At 41.7% G+C, this 26,141-nt stretch overlaps 1 protein-coding gene across 2 annotated transcripts in view; it reads left to right on the forward strand.

Moving 5' to 3' along the window:
* The window catches only part of NCALD (neurocalcin delta), a 50,092-nt gene that overhangs the window by 14,311 nt on the left and 9,640 nt on the right, over positions 1-26,141 (forward strand). The window lies entirely within an intron of this gene.

Genomic DNA, 26,141 nt, shown 5'->3' on the forward strand with positions numbered 1-26,141 from the left:
AGGACACATCATATTGATATTTTCCTGTTATGGCTATATAAGTCCTCCAGCTCTTCCTCCTGCTCCATCATTTCTAGTTAAGAACATCAATTCTTTCCACTTGTCTCTCACATGCTGCATTTTGCGATAAGGAATTTGATCCCTTTGCACTCTTCCAGTGCTAAGATTGTCCCATTCTTCTGGTGGGGCAGTCTGGTGTCCACCTGATGGTGCCTGTCACCTTGGTGTCATCAGTAACTGCACTGCTTTGAGATTATGCATCCTGGTTATTAATGAAAATGTACAACTACATCCATCCCGAGACTCAGCTTGGAAGAACCCTACTGTAACCACCTTCCACCTGAGATTTCACCTCTGATTTCAATTCATGATCCTGAAAGAGGAAACATCTGCCTTACTCTGTCCAGCACATTCCCAGAGAAATTATTTGCTTTGATTTTAGCCAAGTGGTTTTGAATTAGCCTTTCTATATACATCCATGTATCTATTAGAAATGAATGCTTATGTACAGGTTGGAAAGCCAGTGCAGGCAGACTTCCTACAGAGTTTCCATATAAGGTCAGTTCTGCCAAGAAACTTCAGTTTTAACCTCTAACCTTTCTACAGCTTCAGTCTGAGATCTCTCTTCAGCAGCACTTGCCAACTGTGGTGCTCAAGTTGGGGTGTTAGCAGATGTGTTTTGCTCTGCTTCAGTCTCCCAGTGGGTTACAAAGCCAAATTTGTGATTCCAATGACTACACTTGTTTTTCAGACTTAGTACACTTTTTTTTTAATGGGAATTTGGAATGGGGTGAAAATTCTTTTGTGTTCTGGCAAGTGTCCCTCATATCTTGGCCTGCAGAGGAAGAGCAAAAATGATATTTGTACCCTTTACATTAAAAATATGTGAGATTATAAATATCTTGTAGTCTTAAAACATTCCTGCTTGTTCTTCAATTAAGACTGTGAGATTTCTCCCTAAACATCTCCCTGTGAAGTCTGACAAACATCTGATTGTCTTCTTCTTTGTGCTAAAGGGCTTAGAGACTTTTGGAGGAGTTGGTGGTGACATCTCACAAACCAAATAACACAGCTACTTCTTTTTTGGGCTCAAATAGACCTACAGAAGAGAAATTACAGAATATTTAGCTGCCCTTTTGATGACAGGAAAATTAGTCCTCGTCGTCCTTCCCGTGAGTAGTTCAGGTTTTGCATATCTCTCAATGTTATCAGCTACTTCTTCTGAATATGTTGTATAAATGAGAATTGAATGAACTGAATGAGAACTAGTTCCTTTAAGAGGAAAAAGAAGAGGAAAAAGAAGAGGAAAAAGAAGAGGAAAAAGAAGAGGAAAGGGCCTTCAGAAATAACAAGTCAGTCTAGTTAAGTTTGTTCCCTGCTTATAATTTGACTTTTTTATATGAACATTAGAGCATTCTCTGATCTGAACAATAAGCTTTCACCTCTTCATATTCTGGGCTGGCTGAAAAGCCTTTGCCTAGTGCCTACATCTGAGATGTTGTAAAACCAAAGACCAGATACTCCTGTGACATTCCAGACTTCATCTTACTTGTTTGGTGGACCAGTTGTCCTGGATGCTGCTCAAAGAATAATTGATTTGAGGATTTGTCAGCTGAGCAGTCAGGTAGAAAAGTCTATATTGTCTTGAGGTTTCATTTTCCAGCTATTTTTGCTAAAATCAAGGAACTTCACATCAAAAGGAATTATATAACTCAGTCTGACACTCCCATGTTGAGCAAACTGAGACTGTGGTCTGCTCAAGCAATTTTGTGAAACTAGACTCCCATATTTCTGTTTCTGCCAACCATAAATTTGGAATTTGCTCACTCTATAGATTCCATTTAGAGATGGTATTGACTAGATTTCTATAGCTTATATAGAGACAGTGAAATTTAGATTTCTGAATCTGGAGTTTTCTGTAGGTAAGTAATGTGGAGAGTTTGATATTAAAACAATCCCCTCCTGAGCTGTTGTCAAAGGATGTATCTTGTTAAAGGTTGATTCTAGATTCAAAGCACTCAGTGTGTACCTGCACACATTCTCTGAGCCAGTCCAGTCCCCTTGCTCTGTTCAGGCAGAACTGGGGGCTGTGGCTGTGAGTGCCCAGTGGTGGATCCCTTCCACCAAAGAAACTCCCTGCTGATCTGAACCTTCAGAGGGAAGATGAAGATGAGCTGAACTGGACGGCTGGGTCCCCAGCAGCTGCAGAGCTCATGGTATCAGTCAGAGAAGTCTCTGGGGGCTACAGCCCCCGTGCCACCCCACAGGCTGATGCAGAGTCACAGTGTGCAGCCAGGTGCCTGGAACAAAATTTCTGCCCCTTTTCCTCCCTTCCCATGGCATCGTCACTTGCTGAGAAACTTGAATGTAGGAAGCATCCAAACCAGAAGCATAGGCAGGGGAGTGTGCCAGTCTGCAGCTGCTTAGATCTCAAAAGGAAGACTGAATTCCTTGTATCTGACGATCGAGATGTAGGGAGTCACTTTATTGACAGAATTAGTTCATATTCCAATTCATCTTGTGTACAGATAATGCACTGTGGGATTGAGCTACTGTAGCAATAAATTTCCTAACCTAATTTTAAAAGATAAAAGCTCCAGTGAAATGAGGCTTCATGGCACACTCCACTCCATTCAGTTTCCAGTCCTTCAGAAGAGCAGGCAAGAATGCCTTCCCTCAGGTTGCTGCTCTGTGTCTCTGACCTCCTCCTACAAAAGCAAATTTTCCAGGAAAGGAAATAGAGCGGCACTAAATCTTCCCTCCCTCTGGCTACCAGCATCTGCTGTCACTCTTCACAGCTCACGTGAAAGGTCATATGGAGCAGGGCTCTGAGAAGCCCTCCAAGTAAAATAGGGAATGCTGTCTGGCCCCAGAGCTGCCTCCCCCTGTCTGCTTCCTCCCCTCTTCTGCAGCAGTTCCTGACCACCCTACTCTTCCGATGAGTTTCAGATAGCCACAAGCACTGCCAGTCCACTGCACCTTTGATCTGGAAACAGGAGTGGCTTCTGAGTACTGGTGGCACATGAGATGCTGACTCCCACTGGCTGTTGCAGCTCAGCAGCAGGAGGAGGAGGAGGGAGAGCAGCCTGTGGCACAGTGATGCTGGGTAGACATCTCAGGCCTCTGTTCATGTTTTGGGCTCAGGGAGGGCTGAATGCACTGGGCATTGCACAAGGGCAATGATGGTGTCTGGGGGTTGCTCAATACCACCAGGCCTCCTGTGGCAGCAACTGAGGGACAGATATTGCAGCCAGTAAGGAAACCCCAAGAGCTGAGCTTTTTAGGCTGGATGGCAGCTTACACCTCAGCAGTGCAACTGCTGAACTGGTCCATCTCTGCAGCCTCAGAGATGGGAATGGCTCTGCTACAGTGTGATCAAGCCCCAGGGAACGAGGTGGCTGCATGTGCATGGAGCAGCTGTGCAGAGGCAGACAGGTGCCCCTCAAGGCATCACAAGTCAGAATCAGCAAATAGTTGAGGCTGAGAAGAATCCTTAAAGGTCATCTGGTCCAACCCCTAAGTCTTAACAGGTCATTGATTTCCCTTCATGATGGAGCTGCCTTGCACTGCTAGTGAGACCAGAGTTTCTTGGAACTTCACTGAATTAAATTTTCATCTGGCCATGCAGCTAGGATGGTATTCTTGGAAACCACAGGCATGAAGCCCATGTAATGCTGGTGGCAGTAGCTTTATTTCTCTTGGCCATGCTAGAGGAGTTCTCAAGCTCCACCAGACTTCTCTGGGAAATTGGTTGTCTTCACGTTTGAAAAGGCAGCATTTACATTGCAGGCTCCTGCAATGTGCTTGGTATGTGCTAGTTTAATATAATTTTAAGCTGTTGATCAGGACAAAAAGGAATCCCTGTGTTGATGTGTTTTCTTCCTTTATGAAGGCCAAAATGTTTGATGCTCCATACAGCGGGCTAAAAACATCTGCAATAAGGAGACAGTGGCATGTTGTTCACTTGGAAACTCCTGGAAAAAAGTATTCATGGCTTCTATATTAACAAAATCCAAATAACTTAGTACTGTTTCTGCTGTTTGAGTGCACAAACAAGAGTGCAGTTCAAAAGGAAAGTCACACCAAAAAATATAACATTTTCAGGTACTCATATCCTGACCATAATTATTGCCTGCACAGAAGACTGCTACAACCTATTTACTTGCACCAGCTTCACAGCTGGCCTCCAGCCACCAGCTGAGGTTCACCCCAGTTCTAGATGTGAACCTCAGACAAGGTTTACAGGAAGCCTTCAAAAAATACAAGTTGGTGGTTTCAGTAGGGCTCAGCAGCACCAGCTTCACGGGTCTTCTTTGCCTGCTTATTTTAATATCAGATTTTACCATCTGCATTTCAAAGAGAAGCATTTGCAATTTTTATGGACCAAGGTTGATATTAGACACTAAAGTGGACAAATGCTTTTTGCTTGGATTCTTTGGCCAATATGCACATTGCTTACAAGTTCCCATTTGAAACAGTTGTCAGTGTAAACCAGTTTTACACAGGTGTGTAAAACACTCTGAAAAGCCCTTTCCTTCACTGCTGGCTCCTGCTGCAAGCGGCTCCAGTCATCATGCAGAGCTTCAGGAGCTGCTTATCATCTCTGTGCACAGCACACCCATTTACCCACCTCCACCTCTGTCTCAGCTTATCTTCCTGTCTCTGCTGTGATTCTTATTTTACTGGGCTTTGTTTGATTATGGCCTTGTTCTTCTCCACTTGTACGTGTCTGATGAACTGCAGTGCCTAGTGGGATGCAAGGTAGAATGGACTGTGGCCACAGACAGGACAGAGTTTGGGGAGGCACCAGAGGCAGTAGGCCAGGTAGTAGGATGTGACAAGATCAGGTGTTTTTGAGGAATCTAATCAGTTCTGTCAGTTCTCTCCCAGCCAAGCCAAGGACTTCTCTAGGCTCAGTTCTGCGGGATGTTCCAGAAATGCTGCTGGTAGCTGCTGGACATCACTCTGATGTAAGCAGTGATTACTTTGCTGATCTGAGGGAGGGAGACATGTTGCATGTAACAGCTGTTACATGTTAGGGAGGTCTGGCCCATTTCCATGACGTTGTATTGTTATTTTCCACAAAAGTATTTACCAGCAGTTGCTCCAGCCACTTACCAAAAAAAAAAAGAGCAGTTTTTCTTCCTTCAAGTAAGAGTAAATGGAGCACTGGAACTACATATACATATTTTTATACTTGGTAGTTTCTCACAATAAGTGCGCCACATGGCATAGGATGAAATTGTATTAGAGGAACCAGCACACACATCAAAGCTTTGATTGTAAACTTCCAGCTCAGAGAAGGAGATGAGCAATCTCTATGTTCAATTATAACTGCAGATATTTCCTTTTTCCTAAGCTGGTGTCTGTTACCATGGCTACAACCTTCAGAGTTTTCTGGCTGTTTTAAAGTCATTACTAGGAGTGGAAAAAAAGCAGATGTTTAATTACATTCTTTTTATTCCATTCACTATGTACAGCTGACCTTTTAGAAGTCCTCAGTAAAAAATAAGTCCTTTTTTATTATCATTTTCCTAGAGAAAAATAGCAGAAGTTAATTAATATATGCCAATATGCACTTTGTCTACAACTTCTAAATACTGGTGAAGAAAGCAGTTTCCTGACATCTTAAAGACTGGGTATCAGATTGGTATTAGCAGTAATCAGAGGTAAGTGAAAACCATGCTGTAGAAAATACAGCAGTTGTTGTCCTGGTCACTGACAACCCCAAAGGATTGAGAATGTCCTTTGAACGCTCTGGTTTCCACCCAAAGAAACACTGTTAAGCCAAAGCCATGTATCTGTACATCACCAGCAGGGTCCTGCACAGGCTCTGCTGCCCAGGTGTTGTGGCTGTCATTATCCCCACTGTGTGTACAGTCCTCTGGGATTTATCAAAACACGAGGCTTCACCAGAAACTTCTTCTCCACCACATTGTGGCAATTCTGGTTTGTGGATAGAGATAATAGTTACTCAGGAGATTGCTCAGCCAACAGGACTGCAGGGAACATGGTCCCCTAGATGTCTCATGGATTGTTCATGGTACGTTCCTCTTTACTTAGACAACATTACCACTTGTGTCACAGAATAGAAGATTTGTTCATTAAAGCTTCCTGTACTCAGGGTTGCCTAAGTTTAGCATTTTGTCTGTAATGTTGGTGACTCCAGTATATGATGAAAGCTTTGTCATCTCCCTGTGCACACCCCTCCCCACTAGACTCTTCTCAGGCCAAAAGAACAGGTTGATTATAAGAAAGATCAAGTATGAGGTAGGTCCCGAATCCTACTGAGACTGTTATGTAACTTGGTTTAAACAGAGAAGTGTCACAAAAAGGCAGTCTCTGATGTCTGCCTACTTCCAGGGTTGCTGAGCAGGGACTTTGGGGTGTTTGGCTTGAGCACGTTTCGATAGAGCACCCCTACTTCTCATCGCACTCTTACCTTCAGTGTCTAAACTTATTTGGATCTGTGTTTTGTTGCTCTGTGCCTGAGCTGTTCACCAAAGACTTCCTTGATGTACTGAAGTGTTGGGAAGGTGAATGCACTAGAGAAGTGACAGATGTGAATTCAATATCTCCATATTCAGGCTGCTCTCCCATTCCCTTCTACAGATAGGTGTTCTAGACCAATGCTGTTAAACACCCTCCTAAGCTTTCTTAAATCAGAGCTCCTAGGTATCAGCTTCCTGATGAGTTATGAGATCTCATTGTTTAGCTGTTTTTGCATAGCTCCTCTTGGTGGTGGAGCTTGCTCTAGCTAGGACTGCTACTAACTTGAAGCTATTAGTGTATTGAGATGACCATAATCTCATCAACAATTATGCTGATGAACACTGATTTAAAGATTTTGCAAACTGGAGCAAAGGACAGTGCTATCTCCCCCTCAAAAGCAGAGCTCATACTATGAAGGGAGACCCAGAATGGGACTGGAACCCCAAATGGAAACAGAGATGCCAAAAGAGGGCGTTTAGTTCAAGGTCAATGGCTGCAGAAAATCCCATGATGGGAAATGTGTTCAGTGTCCAGCAGCTTCTCAGCATCCCTGCTGCTATGGGATGCTTACAGAATGTCCACACACAGCTGCTGCTGGGCAGGCAGGGGAAGAGCTGGCCAGCAATGGACGTGCCTCTCAGCCACTGTGGAGAGAGTGTTGGCTGCCCAACAGTCCCTTCTTTGACCATGTGAAGCTTGGCTGTCATGTTTTTGCCTTTATTTTTGGTTATGCAATTATTTTGCTAAGTTGCAGTCTCTTGTTTTGCTGTGAAAGCTGCTCTTACCTGTGCAGAGTCTGCAATTAAATATGGCCCCTTTCATATTGTGCCTACAGTACACACACCATGCACCATCCAAAACTCTCAGTACCTTAAACTTTTTGCCATTCACTTGTTTCTCAGAGATGTCAGTGTCATTTCCATGGTTGCAGTGAGTTCAGCAATAGAAGGTTGGTCTTTGGGCTTTAGGAACTCATTCCGTCTAGAATAGTAATATAATGCTGCAGACTTAACCTAAGTAATCCAGCTGCCAAGTGTGGCTGAGCCAGTGTAGGACAGAAACAGTCTTCTACCTACATAGAGGCATAATCACCCTTGAGCAGGAAAGGAGACAGGAGAGCATCCATGGAGAGGACAGCACATTTTTAGGCAATCCCTTCCTTAAGGCATGTTTTTAGTTTGCAGTGCTGGGAGAAAAATAAGTGCCTCGCTTACAACATCTGCTTCACGCTCCATGCATGACTGATCATATCCCTCGCTGCAGCAGCTCAGCAGAGCTGCGGTGCCAAGGTCATGTGAAGGTGCAGGGGGCTCTGTGCTAAGCAGCTGTGACAGCTGTCCTCAGGTCTGTCCCACCTACCAGTTCTGAAGGACCCATTTGGTTCTCTCTTCAGGGCACTCACAATTCAGTGTGGCATACACCTCTGCATGCTGCTCCCCATTCTGGGTTGTACTAACCTACATGGTAACCTAACCAGGGGGTGTCTTGTCTTCTCCTCTTGAAAGCGTGTCCCTCTAGTTAATGCTGTATATATTCACATATGTTGTATATATAGTTAATATATGTACATATCCGTATATTACATGAAAAAATAAAGCTGAATTTTCAAATTCAAGTAGTTGGAAAAGTTGAAATTTGGGTGATCTGTGCTTTCTCAACTCTTCTAGCATGCATCTTTCATATAATAGGAGCATATATATTAGTGCAGTTTCCAATGTGCTTTCCAATATGCTTCATTTTTGTGACACTCCTTGGAAAGTAGTTGCAGAAATCCAAGAGTGGGGTCTCTGTGAATAAGGAAGATGGCTTCAAAGAGGGGAAATTTACTTAGAATTCAAAAACTGCACACCCCAGAGTCTTTTATTCAGTGCATCCTCAAGTAGAGAGGGTCCTGCAAATCAGTGGAATCAGCCCAGCATCACACCACAACTCTCCCCACAAATAATTTGAGTGTACAAGGGGCTTACATGCATTACTGTCCTTGAAAGTGTAACTTTGCACATTTGCTCGAGTCCTATTACTATCTCAAAGTGTCTGGGGAGTTTTCCATTTTGAACAGTCCTGTCTATGTGTCTTTCTCAGAATGAAGATGCATCTGTGTTCCGTAGTCATTACAATGCACCTTTTGGTGGTGTCTCAGTGTTTCTAGATCGTCTCATCAAGGACCTGTAGTTTCTTCTGTGAATGTACTATTCTAGACATTTTTGGTCAAATTTTAGTTAAATATGCTTCTGTTATCAGCTAACTTTGTTAATGAAAGGGATCAGAATATATAAAAGCTTCAGAGTTCCTGGATGAAAAAATTAATCTCTCAAATGGCCATTGAATAGATACAGGAGTGATAATCTGCTGAGATAGACTCCTGCAGGAAAAAAAAATCAACAGAATAATTCTTTTTTGTTTGTGACTACTGTCAAAGTTCACATACAGAGGCTCCTTTCCTTTCTTTGAGCAGCTCACACATATTCTGCAGAAAGAATATTTTAATTATAAACCTGAGCTGTCTGATCTTCCCTGAGCACCCTTGTTTACTTTGGGCCCACTTCAAAGCTGCACTTAAAAGATATGGTATTTTTTTAATAAAGAATAAAACTAGCTTCTAGGTGAAATGTGTAAAATACTGTCCATGCTTGTGACTGTGCAAGGGGAGCTGGACAGCACATTGTGTGTTCAGTGTAAGGCCCATTGCTGCCTGGTGCAGAGGACATGCAGAGGTATGTCCCCAAGTTTTTGGAAGTTGTTTGGACTAGGCAGGTGAGTTCTGCCTTGGGGCAGAAGGAAGTGAATCCCCTGCATGTGTTCATAGAGGAACAACCTAAAGTTGAATATGAGTCAGCAGAGCCCTGGCAGCCAGGAGGGCCAAGAGTGTCCTGGGGGTCATCAGGCACAGCACTGCCAGCTGGGCAAGGGGTGAGGATTGTCCTGCTCTGCTTTGCACTGGAACAGCCCCACCTTGAGTTCTGGGGGCAGTTTTGGGCACCACAAAATAAGAAAGCTATAAAGGCATTAGAGGGCACCCAAACAATGGCAACAAAGATGGTGAAGGGCCTTGAGGGGAAGCTGTATGAAGAGCAGATGAGATCACTTCTTGTGTTCAACCTGGAGAAGAGGACACTGAGGAAAGACCTCAACTTCCTCATGAAGGGAAGAGGAGGGGCAGACATTGAATCCTGTTCTGTGGTCCCTGTGACAGGACGTGAGGGAATGCCCTGAAGTTGTATCAGGGAAGGTTTAGGTTGGATTATTAGAAAAAGGTTTTCACCCAGAGGCTGTGGTTGGGCACTGGAACAGCTCCCCAGGGAAATGGTCACAGCACCAAGCCTGACAGAGTTCAAGAAGCATTTGGACAATGCTCTTGGGCACATGGTGTGACTCCTGGGGATGGTGCTGAGCAGGACCTGGAGCTGGACTTGATGTTCATTGTGGGTCCCTTCCAACTCAGCTTATTCTGTGATTCTCTGACTTACACCTCCTAGTTGTTAAGATGATGGCAAAATCTGCTCGTCTGCAAGGTGAGTGTTCCCATTCAGGGTTGCCTTCTGCCTTTTCTTCATGCTGTATTTCATTGTCATCAGTGAAGAACTAGAGAAGTGATCACATAGTGCATGGACACTTGTGTTCATACAGTGTGAAACAGGTGCTGTCATCAGGATGGTTTAACAGTATAAGAGACTTGTAAGGGAGATGATATATTTTTATTACATGAGTTTATATGCTGTGAAACAGCAGAATGGACCTTTGGCATACATTATTGAGTGTTGCAGGCTGGCATCTACATGAAGAGATCATTAAAGAATTTCTGCCTGAGCTGGAATGAGGTCACACCTGGAAATGAGTTTTTTCCTGAAGTCTCCCACTTGGTTTCAAGTAGCCCCCCTCCTTTCCCAGTTCATCAGCTGAATTCAATTGTCCCAAGAACCATCAGGTGAGGTCAGGCCTTGCCGAAGCCCCAACAGTCTTCAAAACCAGTGGTTTCCAGATGTATTTGTCACCAGATAGGATACAGATCTTCTAATGCACCATCTGCCTCCTTTAAAATGAAGGTGAGACTGCTCCACACAGAGGTTAGTGACTACCTCCTTCTCCACCAATATCCCTCTCTATTCCAAATGTGCTAATTACCCTTTCTGCCATGCTTATAGTGCATTAACAATGATAAATTTGCAGGCCACCTTTTTCTCTCCTATGTTTATCTCAGGGCATACTGCTTTGTTTGACCTGCTAAGGCACTTCAGAGAGTCCATTTATTTTTACCTCATTAGGGGGTCAAATAAAAGATTTGTTATGACCCTCCTTCACAAACACAGCTTCTTAGCAGCAGTATTTAACCCATCTCATTCACTTGTGCAGTATTTAGCCTTTTCACATGCAGAAGTTGGTGAGGACACCCATGCTCTGTGCTAGTGAGAGCACCCAAGCTTGTGCTGGTAAGGATTGTCTCGTGGTACTCTGCCAAGGAGCAGCACATGCAGCCTCTTGGGAGCACTAATACAGATCTTTGGTCAGAAGACAGCCCCATTATTGGATTCCCAGGTGCGTAACTAAGCAGTGAGTGCATAACTTGTTTAGAAAGACCATTTTTTTTCCTGCATAAGGAACAGGAAAAATCTAAGTGGTGAGATGTGCATTATTTCACTACAGCTTTCCACTTTGTGCTTGAGGTAGCAACAGCTGTTGTGCCAGGACTCCATCAGACCATGTCACTGCCAGCACATATCCTCAACCCTTGTGTGGATATTCTCAGTTCAGTCAGAGAGAAAAAGAGAAGGTTTGCTAACCAGGCGAGAGCCTGGGAGACAGTTGGGAAAGAATGTAAATAATTCTCTACCTTGTTGTTCACATTGTTTGTAGATATGTTCTGCCACTGTGCGTCATTCACGGCACACCAATGGTGTGAGATGTTTTTACTCTAAGACCAATGAAATTAGTCCGCACAATGTTCTCTATTTATAGAGCGGTGCATTTGAAATAAATCGGAGTTCATTCTCTAGCCTTTGATTTGGAGTCATCTCGTTACCGTCCTGCTCTGCAGCAACACCCTTGGCCCATACAGGTTGGTTACCACTTGCTGGCCACACGCAATACTTTGTTGTGGCTAGCCAGCATCATGGGGCAAGTCTTGTCCTCCTGACAAACAGGAGGAGAGAGACATTTAAAATATGAGACCTTTATTTTTATAAGGCATGACACTGAGAGTGCAAGAGGTTATTACTGTAGTAAGAATGGGTCATACGGGGTATACAGAGCAAGAAAAGAAACTGGAACTAACGTCAGAGACAGAACTCCATTGGTGAGAATAGGATGGAATAAGAGCATATGTCACTGAAAGAATCTGAAATGTTGGCCATCAGGTAACTGGTAAATCTTTCATCAGCCACAGGCAAAATATTCTAATCAGAGTCAGCATCTCTCATGCCAATAGTCCCTGCTAGGGGTCCTAGCATGTCCACGTCCTCAACTCCTTTGGAAGGATCTATGGATATGTGGCATGAAGACTGCTGCTAGGTATCTGTGAGATAAATCAGGACTTATTCAGGAACTGGGAATTGAGGGCTCAGCATGGGACACCCTTGCCTACACAGCAGTGGTGCACACTTGTTTCTGTGCACATATAAAACTCAGAGTAGAGAGATCCCATCATTTAAGTGAAGTACATGTAGTCGAACTTTGGCCTTCACTGCTTTGACTACAGAAGAAAACAAGGGTCTAAAAATAAGGAAATATTTGCCTCTTGGAAATTTTCTAAGCAATTAATCTAAGAATTATTGATGTTTCTAATTTCGTCAGAAGAGGGAGGACCATCAGTCACACTCAAAAATACCAGCTCTTTGCTGATAACTCATAAAGTGGAATGGCTTTTTAATGAAGTTGCCAGAAGAAAGGTTTGCTGCCAAAATCAAGGATATTTCTCTGTCCCACTCATACTACTTCATCAAGGAAACTTCCAAGAAAATTTTGACTTTCTCCCAAAGTTGTTGTGTGGGATTTTTTTTAAGTGCCTGAAAACCAACTCCAAAGCCAGCTTTGCTGCCAACCTTTTAAAAGAAGTAATGACAATATATGCTAATAGGAGGTTTCACAAATCAGTATGAGATCACTGAAACCAGTTCCCATCTGATCACACATGAATGAACAATGTGTGGGTTTGAACTGCGTTCATGATATGATGATAGCTCCATCTTTCATTCAGATTGAGATCAAATTACTATTACCAAGTGCTGGCTGGTAAACTGTTGATAAGTCAGTTTTATCATCCTGGTTTTAATGTAACCAAGACATAGATTTTAAAGCACCTATCAATGAAATAGATACTGTTGCTTTATGTGCCTCCCTTTCCTAGCAAATTCATTTAGAAGCAGTGAGCCTCATAGGGTACATCCTTCTTTTAATAAAGAAAAAAAAAGTAGAAAATCAGAAGTTTTCTACATATATTTGCATAGTTATCCATTTTTAAATATTTTTTGAGGGTTCCTTTGGTAATTCACAGGATCCCTGTGTTGCTCACTGACTTAAGTAACTTTCCAGTGAATTCATTAGAAGATCAAGATCTGAGAGTTATTTGGTGGAACAGGGTGTGCTTTTTTATTGAATAAGTGATTTGTATGGTGATTTTATATGACACTTTACAAACAGTGGGCTGATTCTTCAGTGTTCATCCTGTTTCTAGGCTGTGGAGCTTCACTTGGTTTTCATAACGGGTAGCAGAGGAGAGAATTAGGAAATACTGGATGCATGAAGTGAGAGGAAGCATGGAATGTCTGAGGAGTGGGTTGGGACAGAAATTATTGGTGAAGGCGATGTGGAAGGGAGAATTGTCAGTTGAAGATAATATAAGGACATCCTAAAAGCTATATGTAGCAAGTAGGAGGAAAGAGGCATTTAAAATATGAGACCTTTATTGTTATAAGAGATGATATTGAGAGTTACTACTGTAGTAAGAATGGTTCATACGGGGTATACAGAGCAAGAAAAGAAATTGGAACTAATGTCAGAGACAGAACTCCATTGGTGAGAATATGATGGAATAAGAGCATATGTCACTGAAAGGATCTGAAATGTTGGCCATCAGGCAACTGGTAAATCTTTCATCAGCCACAGGCAAAATATTCTCATTAGAGTCAGCATCTCTCATGCTTACATACATTTTCACTCCTCTCCATGTCTGAAAAGTAATGTTTCCCAGGAAAAGGAATCAGATCATCAAAATCTGAATTTGTAGTTGACATTGATGGTGATGCTGTTCAGAGTTCAGAAACTGCTCTTAAAAACAGCAGTACTAGTACTCTACCATTATGGCAAAAGCAGCAAGGCAAATCATTGTAGATGAAATGGTAATAGTTTTCTGTTAATTAGATACCAACTACATCTTTGCTACATATTTCTTTTGGATGAATTAACCAGAGAGAGACACAGAGATTAAACCATAGATGGTCTTCTTCCAAGGTTTCCAAAGCCTGCTGCTTCAGAGATGATATATTTCATTGTTAGGATATTGTTTTGATGGTGCATGGCATCAAAAATGCTATTATTTGCAAATGCTAGAAGTAGGAAAGGACATGCATACGAAATGCAGAAAAACTTAAGAGAAATTCTGTGACAGACTTTTTCAAAGATAGTAGGAAAAGTAAGAAAGATTGTGTTTGTTTTAGAGAGCTAAGGAATAGTAGTTAACAGTAAGAGGTAGGGGAAAAAGAAAAATATAAGAAAGGAAGGACAAAGTTTTATATACCAGCACAATAAATAAAAGTCCTAGAAAATGAAAACTGGGGAAAGGCACTAAAACTCACATACAAGAAATCTCAGAGAAGCTGACATCTTGAGAACAGCAAAGAGGCAAAAGTACACTGGCCTAAAATGTAACAGGATCAGCTTTTCTGTTTATTTACAGTCACTAGGAAGTGGTCAATAGTGGCATTTTGTTTCATGTTGGATAGAATCTGGTTTTCCTAAAGTTAAACTTTGGAAAGAAGCTTTCTGGTGCTGGCACTTCTTTTCTACAAGAGTGATACAAGTTGTTTGTTGTTCACATGAGAAAAAACAGTTCTTTGTTTGAAGGCAGTTATCTGATAGACTTTGTTTACTTCCTCAAAGGATGTTAGTAGTGAAGGAAGAAATGCTGTTAACCCTTTCTTTTGTGAAGGAGTTCATCTTAGTTGAATTTACTGAATATTTTCAGTGATGGCAGAAAAGTTTTCGATCTCATAATTCATATTTCTCTGTCTAGACTTTGGCCTGGGGTTTTATGCATTATTTATTGTTGCAATTTGTGCAATGCTATAAACTTGTAAAAAAAATCTGTTGAATTCATGCAAACAGTTTTTTACTTCACTCTGTTTAATGACTATATGATACATGGCATTTCAAAAGTTCCTTTGTAAACCAGTGCTATATATGAGTGTCTACTACCTAACTTAATATTGAGAACTGCTATGGTTTTGTTCACTGATAACAAGCAATAGTAACAACGTCAGGATTATACAAGCATTTGTTTACACGTGTGTGAGAGACAGACAGAGAAGCATGGCAAATTATTTTTGCACTTAATTTGTCAAATGTTTTTCTATGCCTCTTAAGGGAGTTTGCTTACCGACCTTTACCATGTTGTTCAAACTCCCAAATTCATTCCTGTTGAGTAATTTCTAAAATCAGGCAGCACACTGTGTTATGCATGAAATAGCAGTTGGGTAAGACACAGCTCTGTGTTTTTCACAGTGGGCTGTCAGGACTGGATGTCATTCTGACTTTCAAAGTGAATACAAATCAAAATCTTCTTCCAGTAACCTTATAGATATATCCAAGCTAAGTTTCCTAAGCTAAGTTTTTTTTCAGGTTTGTGTACAAATGGTGCTGAGAGGGAGCAGAATCTCCACATTAAATGCCTGTTGTGCACCCCCAGATCCATCCTTCCCAGGTCAGCTGTCCATGTAGAGTGTGGAGGAGGAGGTGCTATGAGGTGGCTTGAGTAATCATCAGATTGTCAGGAAAAAGAAGAGATACTGTCATCACCAATAGAAACCACATCCTTGTCCATGGAAACTTTTCAGGGGGCACAGCAAAGCACCTGAACTGAGATCCATGGCTGAGCTTCATAAGCTGACTGTATTGCTGGGCCAGCTCGGGGACAATTATATGGTTTTCCTTATACCTTATCTGCAGCACTAAGGTTGTATGTGGAGACAGAGAAGAGGTCTTAGGAAAAAAGCTATTGTCTTAAGACAAAATTAAAATATTACTTTCTTTCATTTGTGCTAAAATCCTTCATGTCAGCATATCTTCTCAAATAGAATTTATATTATGACTCATCTGGATGAAATTAACTTTTGAAATAAAATATATTTATTTAACTGTTAATGTTTTAAAATGGGCATTTATCACAGAGCAAATATTCTATTTAAATTATCAATTTAAAAGCTTTGTTAAATGGAAGTAGCTTACTGCACTGCAATTTGAGAATTACGAGTTTCTTTCAAATGTAGGAGCTGTAGGCTGTGCCATATGTCACTGGGAGGATGTTTTCTCATATATTCACAGGAAAATCTTGGATTTGCAAGATGAATTCTGTGAACTTGGCAATAGAACATGAGGAATAAAATAGAAGTGGCTAGCCTGAAACTTCCCTAGACATCTAGAAGCTAGAAACTTGCCATATGTCATTGAGTTCCATGAGCAGTGCTGAGCAAGAGAATATCACCCTCTCTTGCAAGATTAAATACTGCCCTAAGTCATTAGTACAAAGCAGATGGCTTTGTTGTTGATTAGAGCTGGTTAGAATCTGAAATTCCCATTCCAAAGGAAATTTTGACATTTGTATTTATTTTCACTGCATATTGGAACAAAACATAAAATTTTCCCAGTGGGATGGATATTAAAACTGCTCTGGAAACACCAAGTTATTTCACTTCATTGGTATTGAGTTGTTTTCTCAATAATATCAAACCAGTGTAATTCTGAAATTAATCAAATATAAATGCCAAAACAAAATTAATAAATACTTATAGTAACATTGAAACATTTTACCATGTTAAAAGGAAAATATTAAACTGAAATTATAAATTCTGACATTTTTACAGAATTCATTTTCTTGAATGTGACAAAACATTTTGATTTCAGCTAAGCTGCATTATCCTAATGGAAATGGGCTCTACTGAAAAATGTTCACCCAGTGCTGTTTGTCCAGGGCCAGTAATGTACAGGATCATCTTGCAAGTTCAAGGATGTAAAAATTCTGAGAAATAAAACATGCACAAAGAGAAAATTAACACAATATATGCAGTTTGGAAACACCTTTGAAGACTGCCTTAAAAATTCCTATAACTCCCACCAAATTCCTTTAGTCATCTAGATCTGTCTTCCATTAGCTCTCTTTTGTTCAGGCACACTTGAGAGTGTTAAATGCTGGACAAACCATCCCTGATATGGACCTTCATATTTATGAACTTGTAAACTGTGACATTATCTTAGTGCATCTTTTTTCCATCTCCTTAGCAAAATTTTGGTCCTGACTGCCAGAACCTCCCACTCCCAATCTCCAGTTGCCTACTTTCCTGGAGAAAGTTCCAATAACTCTCTTCAGTATGGAACAAAACCTCACAGTTACTGTTCAGGTAGGAACCTTCGCAATCATTCCTTTCCCTATCATAAGAACATCTTAAAAAATACCTACTTTGCCAGCTAATGGCTCCATTTTTTCCAGTATCACGATTTCATTTTTTTTCTGTCAACACCGCGTCTCTGCTGTGGGATAGGAGACCATCTGTTAACAACTTTTTTAAGGATAGTCTAACCACAAATGTCAGTCTTTTGGAGTCACATGCTATTTATTTACAAAGATTAAAAAAATCAATATCATGAATTCACATCAGCTTCTCGTCTTACTTTGTGCAACAGTAGCTTTCTGCTTCAGTTTCCACTACCCTCCACCAAGGTATTGCATATAAGATTACATAAAAGGACCAAACAAGATGTAGGACAGATTAGAAACCTGATGAAGTAGCTGCTGGATGAGTTTGATGACTGGTGTGCTCAGGTGCACTGGGGAAGATTATGTTACTACTGGTGAGTGCCCTGCACAAAGGAGAGAAGCCCTGTGGAAGAAAGGAGAATAAACTGGGTTTGACGTGGCTGGACATGTGAGTATCAGGATAAAGACAAACAGCAGTGACGCAGGTGTGTAGGAAGGGTGGCTTTTCTGAAGCACTCGGGCCCTTAGTAGGTACCAAAATCAGTGGTGCTACTTTCTGGCAGGTCTCAGTTTACTGGATACAGATGCTTTATGAGAAACTACCTATTGCACAGATGCCCAAAGGGAAGGTGTGTTTTGTTTGAGAAACCCAAGTTTAATTGTGGGTACTGGGAACTTGGAAAAACGTGATCTTGAGCATTTTAGGAAATGTGGCCCAGAAAGGTATCGTTAACCAAAGAGACTTTAGGCTCACAAGTTGCTTAATAGGAGACACAGTAAGTGCAGAAAATTTCCATCATTTGGATCTTGATATATGGTGTTCTGAAAGAATGTTGATAGATAAAGTCAGCTCCAGATGGAACAGGTGAGAGATTTTGCCAACTCCCCTGCTGTCAGCTTAACACCCATGTTTATAAATACTGCAGATATCCTGTGCTTAGTGAAACAGCTGAATGCAGTAAAATCTGGAAAGGCAGCCTCCTGAGGGTGGATGTTCTAATGTACTGTTAGCAAAGTCTCTCTTGCCCTTTGCCATACAAAATTAGGCAAAGGCAAACATACTTTTACAAAAATACTATTTCCTTAGAGTTTTAAGAAATCGAATACATAAATATATATCTAATTCCCAAAAGAGTCATCTGAAGACTGCCAAGACGAAGAGTTAGTTATTTTAAAGACCTTAGCTCATTCTACCCAGGGTTAATGAATAAAATGTTATGTTTTTTTTCTTATACACCATATGGTAAAGTGTTGTTTCTTAACTTCACAAATGAATGATTATGAACCAAAAAAAGCATGTGAATATTGGCATGGTTTTTATTGTTGTGAGTTCTAAAAGAATTAGCAAGAAATGAAATTAAATAGCAGACCTTTTCTGAGTGTAAGAGGAGAGGTAAACAAATTTGTATGAGTTCTTCCTCTTTTGTCTGTTTTTGTTTGTTTGTTTGTTTGTTTGTTTGTTGTTTTTTTGTTTTGTTTTTTTTTTGCTCATTTCTCATTAAGGAAGAAAGATTACTTTCAAGCCATTCTGGATGGGTGAAGTCTTTGCTGGCCCTGGGGAATGACTGTCCAACACTTACCATATCATTTTTTGCCCTGCTCATACAGTTTTGGCAGCACTTCCCAAGGGACTCCAGACAAAGCCCAGGACACTGAGAAAGGCTGAAGTGCTAGATACCCCACTGTGTGCACAGAGGAGCCCACTTTTACACCCTCTCACACTTTGGAGGGTCACTGTAGGATCTGGGAACATGGATTGCTTTATATGTATCTTCAGCAGCCCCTTTTCCGTGTGTCTGCCCTGCCTGGTGTTAACTGAGCAGACAGTCTTCCTGAAGATGGCTGGGTGTGCTCAGTCTAAGCAGCAGAGATTTTGTATAAAGTGAGAGAGCTTCATCTCCCCTCTGTGATAGCCAGGCTGTTGATGCAGCAGCAGCAAGTACCTGACTGCCAAAAGGTTAATGACAGACCTGATTGCCCCATGCAATCAAAATCTAATGGGTAGAGTTAGCCCATTACAGACACTCCTCTTTGGTGGATAGAGGTACACCAAATTTTAGTCAGGAGCAGCTTCAGAAACAAGCTCTGAGTCCTAAATGCAGGGCTTTAAGATGGAAAGAGTGACAGCCATGAATGAGAGAGGAATCACTGCACAGTGTGACACGCTGTACAAATGTACATAACATGCTCTTTTCCCCAGCTCCCAATATTAGAAATGCTCATGTGCCTAGTCATCCTTTTTGTACCACACGCTCCACCTTTCAGGAAATGCTTTGGAAACAGAGACCTTTTCTGGAAGCCCCAGTGATGCTGAAGGTGATGCAAAGGCGAGGGGTGTGCACATCAGCCCTTTCACTGATTGAGACTGAAAAACTGTGTATTAGTCTCTAAACAACTCCAGCCAAGACTGTGGGCATTGCTGAGAGTAACATGATAAGCACTAGGCCGTTGTCTAGTTACCCCACTGGTGCTGAAGATCCCAGCATTTATTGATGGGACACTGCCTTTCTGCTGCATCCCACACCCTCACACCAGCCCTCATTGCTAAAATGCACTAAGGAATTATGATAAAGAGAAATAGGAGATGAAGTCCAGCAGCTGTAGCATTTCTCTGCCAGAGCAAATCTGAAGGGAGAAGAGCCTGGGCTTTTGATGTTACCCATGAGCACCTCCAAGTTTGAAATGTGAACTCTGTGCAGCTGCTCCTGCTTGGACTGCCCGCCTCAACCAAAACACAAAGCTATAAAGGATTTGCTTTTATTTCTTGTTTCGAGTTTCTCCTGGGGTATCAGGAAAGCACAAATTCTGTCAGGAAAGAACAAATAATGTCAAAGGAGAAGTTAGGGGCACCTTTGGTAGGGGAAGGATTCCCAGTAAGGGGCTAGAGAAACAGGAAGGTGACACTAAACAAAACAGGAACTTAGAGCAGTGAAAATGTCAGGATCCTGGAATTGAACTAAGATCCTAATACAAAAAGATGAGTGAATATTGTGATGAACATATTTGGAAGTACCAGTGGGCAACTGGATGGCACATGACCCCTCTTCCTTCTGTTGATAAATAAAGCATAAATACCGAATGATGATCCTATCCACACCTCTTCCTTGGGTTTTTTCCTCTTAATTTCTTCATTAGTCTTCATTCCTCTTCTTTGATATCAGATATAGTTTTAGCCAGATGTATTTGGGTACTTGTTTTACTCCACTGCAAATCTGTTTACTGCTGTTCAATATTGTAAGAGAATGTCAGAATTATTTTTTTTTTAAATCTTGCTCATTAATTTCATTCAGTTTTTGCTCTTTGCCAATAGAAAAAGTTAAATGGAGGGTGGCAAGGCTCAAATTTTTTTTCTGCATGTATTTATTTTTTTGTTAGGTCCTTGTGTGGTTTTTAATAAATTTGGTTTTCTTTCAAAAATATGTTCCAAGATGCTGTTAAAAAAATTAAACAAAAGCCTTTCTTGGCAAGCATCTCCACACTGGTTACTCAAATGAATGTGTGAAAACAAACTAGAAATGGCCAGAAGGAAGCAAAGTGGCTGCTTCCAAGAGCCTGAAGGGTTGTTTTCTGTGGGATGGAAAAAAAAAAAAAAAAAACATCTCTTGACCAGGTAGTCCTTACACGTGATGGCAGGAGACTAAAACCAGAGAAGTTATTCTTCCCAGCACAGCTGCTGCTGTCATGATGCAGTGTCCCACCAGCAGGATCCTGCACTGGCACTGGAATTTCCAGTGGGACAGTGGAGAGCCATGCTGGAGGTGGCTCTGAGGCTGTGAATCAGGAGCTCAGGGACTGATCACAGAGTCTCCTGGGCTGGAGCACACCAGAGATCAACGAACGCATCCCTGCCTCGCTCAAGTCTCACTGGAGAGCTCCAAGATCACAAGACAGTGCTTTGCCCACATTTACTGTTGGGTTTGCATTCGTGATGAGGCCATGGCCAGGGAAGCAGCATACACAGATGAGGAGGGACTGTATCACTTGAGATAGCTGTTGCTCTGAACTGTCTCATTACATAGCTCATACAGCAGTTAGCAGTATTACAGCCCACAGGAATAACTGACCTGATGAAAGAAACTTGGCTTTTCTATCAGATTGTGTTCACCAAGCCTTGACTTTTGTAACTGCACATAACCTCCCCCTTTCTGTAAGGACATGGACATAGATGAACCAGAGCTGCATTTGGAAGCATGTGTACACTCTGTGTGTACAAATAACAACAGAGTTTGCAGAGACTGACACTTTGTGGTGAACTGGTACTTGGTATCTGAAGCATTACCAAGCAATGAGAGCAGCTGGCAGAGGGGAAGGAAGAGGGTAGTTCTAATGCAGTGAAGTTTGATAACAGGGCAAAATTTTGTCTGGGAAGCCCTGGGGAGGCATTCCCAGACAAAGTCTCACACTCTTGAGATGCACCTCAGTCTCCCCTCGATACCCCTCCACTTACTGCAGGGTAAGGGGATGCCATACTGCAAGGTTTGGTCAACCAGGACAGAGCAATCAGCACCCCTCCTCTGATCTTGTGACAGAGCTGAGTTGCACAGTGGCAGCAGAGAAAGAACTGGTAGGGGTGCCAGAAAGTGATGGCAGAGGAATTTAGCTTGCCAGAGCCCTATCTGCTGTGCTGTGAAGGCTGGTATGCAGTGACAGAAGACTGCTGGTGGGTAAGACATAAAAGAAGGTGAGATCCCTGCCATTTCCAGATGTGCAGACAGCTTAAGAGATAGATGGTGTATATGAGTCCACTTGTCACACATCCAAGTTTTCAGTAATGATGTGACAGGAGGAAAAACCACAGTAGTGATGGTGAGTGGAGAATCACACTCGTACCTCAGAGTGGCATTGCCATAGGGGATTGACTCGTGCTGGAGCGCTACTTTCTCACCATTGTCAGGTACCAGAGCTGGCTCAGAGTGATGCTGTTGTCCTGCTCATACTTTAGTTCATTCCAGCAGTCATCAGGATCTTGTGCAGCTGCTTGGCAGAGATTGAAATCCCATGATTGCTAGTCTCGGGAAAATTCTCAAATTATGTGTTAGAAATATATTAAAGACAGCATCGCACCCATAAGTGGATTATTTCTTGGAAACAGGTCAAACTGTATATTAGAAACCAAGAAACAGAAGTTTCTGAAGACAAAAATCACAAAATGGAACTTTCATTGCTCCTTTCTGAAAAAGTTTTCTGCTTTCATTTTTATAGAATAGGTGTCTGTAGCCAAACCTATGGTGTGATTCACCTTGCTGTTCCCACCGGAAGCAGATCATGCAGGACCTGTTTTCAAATTGATTCTTTATACCTTTAAGGTGCTTTGTGCCCTGTTAGCTATGAAGTACCCAATCACCTAAAACTTCCATTTTTAGAACAAGGCTTCCCTGCACAAATGTCCCCTTCTCATAATACTTTTTCCCAGCAGGGGACTTCCCCTCAGATTTAATCCTAAAAGAAAATTAGGAAGTCTTAGATGTTTGCATTGCATGTTTGTTCGCATTGCACTGCACTCGTAGTGGGTTGGCTGCATGCTTCTGGTTGCTGCATCTTTCCAGCTCCTGCAAGGTTGTTGCTTAAGCAGGCAGTGTTTGCCTTACTCTGAGGTTTCTGATTGAGGTAACAACTGCGTGTGAGCAGCGGCGAGTTGCTGGCAAAGAGACACGTGGTAGCAGAGGTGTTCACTGCCCTTTTGCCCAGTCAGAGCTCCCTGTGTGAGGAGGAGGCTGAATCTGCACACAACTGATCTGCTGCACTGCAGGGAAAGCCGTCGGTCACGACAGTGGCACTCTCGGCTTATGCTGAATCGTCACAGGCCAGCTGTCTGTCAAACAACTCTGTCGTCTTCATCTTAAAAACTCCGCGCGTGGACCTGAACAGAGGAACTTGAAGTATTTCCTTTCAGGAGCATCACCTATGACATTTCCTCCCATAATCAGTGAGCAGGGATTCCTTCCGTAGCACCTGCACAGCAGTGATGCTTTACTTCCTGATATTCTGTAGTTGTTGGCTGAAACCTTTCAAGCCATAAACACATCACATTCTTTTACCGAAAAATATTGCCTTAAGAATTAAGACCTTAATATTTTGATATGTTGTTCTATGTAGCAAGTCATTCATACATATTATATCTAACACCATTGTATCAGAGGAAGAAATTGCAGAGTTAATTTGTCTTTCTTTTTGTACTCCTACATCAGCCATTTCTCAGTATTGTCAATATTTTACATTTCCATTGTGATTGCTGTTCACTATTTACTTGCTGTATTTAGAACTTCTAATCATTTATTAGAAATTTGAAAGATCTGCAGGAATGAAAAAGTATGAAAAGGTGTGAAAATCAGTTTCAATTTCATTTTGTTCTGTGCATTTATTGCTGTCATTGTTAGCTGACATCCTCTTAGCTTACTGCACTCTGCCTACAATCTAATCTATCTTGAAGAGTCAGACAGCAGTCTATGAAGTGATTGTAAGGATCTTCAAGTGCCTTCAATGATTTTCTGTACTTGGACTGCAAAAGCATTTTGTTGTTGATAGAATAGGCACAATAAATCCCATTGTTGCGGTTCCTAGAACACTACCTATTAAAAAGGAACAACCTGGAGGGCAAAGAACATGATAAAAATTCATCACAAGTGGACTCAGGAATAATGCTACTAGTTTTGACTGCGTCACCTGGCATCACAACACCTGTGGATTTCAACCTCATACTGCAAGTGACATATGGTTAGCTCTCCCTTTCTGCCTGGAGAACACAGGATTTTCTGGTTGTGATGTTCTGCAAGGCAGTGCGCTCTACTCTTCTGTGGTTTTTATTATTTGGTGAAAATATGTTGCACCTACAACACTGTGACTGTGCAGCTATAGAGGCATTCACTTTTAGAGTGAAATACAGTCTTATTGGCCACCTCTTGAAGATGCCTGCATCTTACCTCACTATTTCATTTCTCAGAAGACTCTGGAATAGAAATGTGCAAGCTGAGTTTTCAATTTTCAAATGTTTAAGTTATTAAAAAGCAGGAGGGGATTATATGGCTAATTCTAGCTCATTCCTACCCCAGCTGGCTTGCACCTTAGTCAGCAATCTTCCCTCCCTACTCTTTGGTCTGGAAAGTGTGCTGTCCCTGGCACTACGGAGGAGCTGCCGGCCGGGGCCGTGGGCAGCTGCTACCTACACTGGGGATTTTACTGGGGGGTTTGTGTTAAACTGGAGCCACTATAAACTGACCCTGGCCACTTCCCTTGTCCAATCACTCTTCCATCCCACTGGTAGACCCTGATCATGTTGTTTGGCCTGACATAAAGCTCTCTGGCTGCCCTAGTGTAATCCATTCCCTCACTAATTCCCAGGTTGTTTATTATGGGCCCCATCCAACACCCATGGAAGGCAACACAGCGTTCAGCTGCCTTGGCAGCTGTTGGACCAGGACTATGAAACAAGGACTTTTTTGCTGTTCTCAGGGCATTAAGAGCTTGGATTGCTTAAAAACTATACAGCATGTTTTGATCAGGATGCAAAGACAAAAGGCAGTAGAAAAAAATTACCTTTGAAGTGGCATCTTCCACCTTTCAAGTATTTTGGAGATGCTTTAGAGGAAAAGATATTGTTTGGTCAAGATAGTCAACCAAGCCCCTGTAACTGTCAGGAGATGGATAGGCTCTCATGGGGCAGGATTCTTCACCCTTTCTGTCCTCCTGTCTGTGAACAGGGAAGCCTGTTCTCCATGAACTGTGTAGGCAATGGGTTTATACAGGACATATAGTTACCAAACTGTGATGCTGTTTGTTTTTTGCCTTTTTTCTATGTTCTCTGTATTCTTCACACATATATTTGTAACTCTGGGGCCTATTGTATTAATGACAAGTTTTCCCAGTACTTTTCCATAGCCTTTCCCTGGGCAAAAAGAACAAATTCCAGAACTCCAAGGTTCCAGGGTACAAGGCCCCAGTGCTATCTTGGTTCTTCCTGGGAACCAAGGCTGAGAGTACAGAGGAGAAAACTCCAAACAAAGGGCTCGACCTGAAGGAAAATTGCATCATTACTTGTCCTCCTAACTGGTGCTTTTTATCAATTATTTTAATTTCCTAAAGCCTAAAATAAAAATGTATTCACCCCTAGAGGAGTAGGCTTTTGTGGACATCTTTCCATTACTGCTCCTGAAGGCCTTCAAATAAATATCTGCTCTTATATTACCTCCTTACTAAAATTATCTTGAGTTTCATTTCCAGGTTGGGAAAAAGGCAACAACTATATGCTACCAGACAGCCATCAGTGAATCCTGGAGACACGGATGGATCTAGGATGGATCCCATAGTTTTGCATTTGAGAAATACAGCTTTTTGGTCATTCTGGTCCAAGAACATAGGACATTAAGGAATCAATCCTCCAGCTGCCTTGGAGAGTTCAAAGTCCTTGGGGAGAAAGGGACCTTCTCACAAGAAAAAAAAAGTAGCATCAACCTAGGGGAACCTCAGTTTCTTCTTCCAATTGCCAAACAGAAGAGACAGTAGATTAGCTTCAAATGGTGGTACATTTCTCAGTAGCTGCTTCTGTGATGTATTGATACTGTATTATTCTTCATCTGTTAAAAGTAATATCTTGGTTAAGTAAGGACATTTTATTGAATGCTCATTAACCATTCCAGTCATCATTATTAAATCCATCTCTGGGCCAGAGACTCCATTCTGACAACAGTATAAGTCACTTGCAAATTGCAAATTATTTTGCAATTCCACTTTAGTTATCCATACATCATATCTTAGTTGTGACTGTCATTTGCATGACAAATTCTCAGGCAGGTTTCTGTCAATAGAGAAGAGCTTCCCACAAATCAGCATAATGTTAATCTTCCAGTAAAACTGATGTTGCCTTTTGGAGCCAACACATTCAGGCTCCAAAACTTAAAACCCAAAGGCATCCATCATTAGTAAATGTGCTGCACAATGTGATATGTACCAACTTGCCTCAAATGAAATATAA

Source organism: Anomalospiza imberbis, chromosome 1 (genome assembly GCF_031753505.1).
Source record: "Anomalospiza imberbis isolate Cuckoo-Finch-1a 21T00152 chromosome 1, ASM3175350v1, whole genome shotgun sequence".
NCBI lineage: Eukaryota > Metazoa > Chordata > Aves > Passeriformes > Viduidae > Anomalospiza > Anomalospiza imberbis.